This window comes from Lathyrus oleraceus, chromosome 5 (genome assembly GCF_024323335.1).
Source record: "Lathyrus oleraceus cultivar Zhongwan6 chromosome 5, CAAS_Psat_ZW6_1.0, whole genome shotgun sequence".
Classification (NCBI taxonomy): Eukaryota; Viridiplantae; Streptophyta; class Magnoliopsida; order Fabales; family Fabaceae; genus Lathyrus; species Lathyrus oleraceus.
The window spans coordinates 589,431,696-589,435,020 of record NC_066583.1 but is presented as its reverse complement, the minus strand read 5'-3'; the positions used below and the strand labels follow the sequence as shown (position 1 = coordinate 589,435,020).

Sequence of the window (3,325 nt, the reverse complement as noted above, 5' to 3'; positions counted from 1 at the left end):
CGGAACACACGAGGCTTGACCTTCTTGTCGGATGCTTTCTTCATTCTCTGCTGATATAACTGTCCATGACACATGGCAGTCAATCTCTTCTCTTCGATCAAATTCAACTGGTCGTAACGACTCTGAATCCATTCAGCATCAGTCAACTTGGCTTCCATCAAGACTCTCATTGATGGGATCTCCACCTCTACTGGAAGCACAGCTTCCATGCCGTAAACAAGAGAAAAAGGGGTTGCCCCTGTTGAAGTGCGTACAGACGTACGATATCCATGCAAAGCAAATGGCAGCATCTCATGCCAATCTTTGTACGTGACAGTCATCTTCTGGATAATCTTCTTGATATTCTTATTAGCAGCTTCAACAGTGATAACATGAAACTATATCACATTTTAAGACTTAATTTAATTAGATTATATTATCATTTACTTTAATTTATCCCATTTTATCAGATATTATGCAGTATTTCTTTTCTATTTACATCAGGTACCCATTTTGAAGCAAAAGTGAAAAAGGGAAGAAAAGGAGGTGTAAAAAGCAATAAAAAGAAAACAAATAACCAAGACCAAGCCCAGCCCAAAAGGAAGCGCAAGTTGCCCCTGTGACGGGCGTCACAAGGGTTGTGACGAGCGTCACGCGAAGTAGCCTTGTGACGGACGTCACACATGGTGTGACGAGCGTCACACCAGTCCACTAGCTTTTTGGCGCAAGTTACGCTCTCAGAAGAATGGAAGTAACGTTGAGGATTTCGTGTCCTATTCTCAAGCCGTGTATTTAGCCATGCTGAAGACTCGTAGGAAACGCAAGGCAGTTACCAAGGCTATTATAAATAGCCATCTCCTCTCTTTGCCGTCGACAAGGTTTTTGCACGCTCAGTTTTGCGAAAGCTCTGCCAAATTTTCCTTTCACGCCTTTGCTTAATTTTTCTTCCTTTCCAGCATTGTTCATTTTATTTATTTCTTTTGCAAGCTTTACTTTCTCTTTTCCCTTGCAATTTATCTTTCCCGTTTTTAGCTTTTAGATATTTTTCGCATAATAGTTTCTACACCGGAAACTACTGTGCAGCTTTATACCGGATTTAACCTTACGTTATATTCGAGTTTTATTTCCTTGATTTATTTTACGGTTTAATTGAAGAATCCAAGAACAAATCCTACCGGCTTGTGGTGGAGTGTTCAAGACCATTGTATTACGCATTCAGGTTCTTTAATTGCTATTTAATTTTGTATGTTTTATTCTATTGTTTATTCATATTGCCTGCCTGGAATGAGTCTGTTTATGCATGATATAAATTCTTGTTTATTTAGCATGTCTGGCTAATTTGCCTAGGTATCGGTATGTAAAGTAAGCAGAATAAGGGATCGAGACTGAGTCGGTTTATCTAAACTTAAAATCAAAATCAATCTTTTTATGGTCTCAACTTACAGGTTTAATAACAAGATTTTTTTACAAAAGTAAAAGACATAGAGAAGTTAAAATCAACAGAGCGAGAGTTTGAGATTTTAACTGGACAGTGTAAGTTAGGCATTAATTCTAGATCAGGGCGAGAGCAAGTTTTAGAGTTAATTAAATTCTGACCTTTTCCAAAAAGTATTTTTAAAGATTGAATGTGAGGACGAGAGTTAAGCATTTGGATTTAATTATATAACCTAAGTCAACAGAGCGAGAGTTTGAGATAAGGGTGTTTAAAACGGTCAGTATTTTCTTAAAAAGAGTTTCTGCAACTTTATTGTTTTCAAAATATGGTTTTTGACTTAATTATAAGTGACAGCAACATTAATATAAAATCATGGTTTATTCAACAGAGCGAGAGTTTGAGATAGAACCTTTAACCAATAAAGTTAACCGAAACGATTCATTTTAAAACCAAGAAACCGACAAAGACTTGATTCCCTAGTTTTGACGAATTACATACCGATATCCGTTTTATTAATATCTAATCTAGACATTAGTTTAGCTCTTAGTTTTTCCCCAAACAATCAAACATCTTCACCTTAGATTTACGTAGTAACTTTAGATAACGGTATATCGATTCATAAGTCCCTGTGGGATCGATATCTTTTAAAACTACGCGATAGAACTGTGCACTTGCAGTTTGTATCCCATTCTCGACTCACCCAGTCGAGCGATCAAGTTTTTGGCGCCGTTGCCGGGGACTTTTATTCAATCGATATCGTAACTCTTCCGTTACGCTGTAGAGACTAAGGTTTCTTTTTCTTCTATTTTCTTTCTTTCGTTGATTTGTATGCCACGCACTCGCTCTCAAGGCGAACCGCTCTATTTACGAATCAACGACATCGAACTATATCTCCGAGTCTTACGACGAATTCGGGAATATCGTGCTGAAAACAATCTCCCTCCTATAGACCTTCCTGATCTCAAAGATTTTCCTTCTTTAACCGAGATGGTAGAACCAGCTCGTGCTCTTAGAGATTACGCCGCTCCATCGCAAGATGAACTGCATTCAAGTATTGCTCCGCCCGCAATCGAAGCAAACAACTTTGAACTTAAACCTTCGTTGTTGCAGGCTGTGCAACAGAACCAATTCTCTGGAAATCTTACCGAAGATCCAAACCTTCATTTATCCGTATTTGTCCAATACGCTGATACTGTTAAAGCTAATGGTGTCACTTCAGAGGCAATTCGACTTCGTCTTTTTCCTTTCTCATTAAGAGATAGCGCTAGAAGATGGCTTCAATCTCTTCCTTCCAACTCAGTCACCACATGGAACGAGTTGAAGAAAGTTTTTCTTGCCCGATATTTTCCGCCAAGCAAAACAGCTATGTTAAGAGCCCAGATAAACGGATTTAAACAGAAAGACAACGAGTCTCTTTTCGAAGCATGGGAAAGATACAAAGACATGATGAGACTTTGCCCACACCATGGTTTGGAAGACTGGTTAGTAATTCACACATTTTATAATGGTCTCTTATACAATACAAGGTTAACAATAGACGCCGCTGCAGGTGGTGCACTAATGAACAAACCTTATGCTGATGCTTACCAGCTTATCGAGAGCATGGCCCAAAACCACTATCAGTGGGGAACCGAACGAACAACAGTGGAAAAACCTCAACCGAAAACTGGCATGTACGAGATAAGTAACCTTGATCACGTCAATGCAAAAGTGGATGCTTTGGTCCAGAAGATTGAAAGTTTAAACGTATCGCCTCCAGCAGCCGTGGTTGCTATAACTCAGAATTGCGAGGTCTGTGGAATCCAAGGCCACACTCCTGCGGAATGTCAACTCTTGACTGGAATCCAAACAGAGCAAGTAAACTATGCTCAAGGAAGCCCCTATTCGAATACCTATAACCCAAATTGGAAG

At 39.2% G+C, this 3,325-nt stretch overlaps 1 pseudogene; it reads right to left on the bottom strand.

The window, feature by feature from the left end:
* Positions 1-2,786: 2,786 nt before the first annotated feature.
* On the bottom strand, positions 2,787-2,886 carry LOC127089327 (uncharacterized; annotated as a pseudogene).
* Between the last annotated feature and the right edge of the window lie 439 nt (positions 2,887-3,325).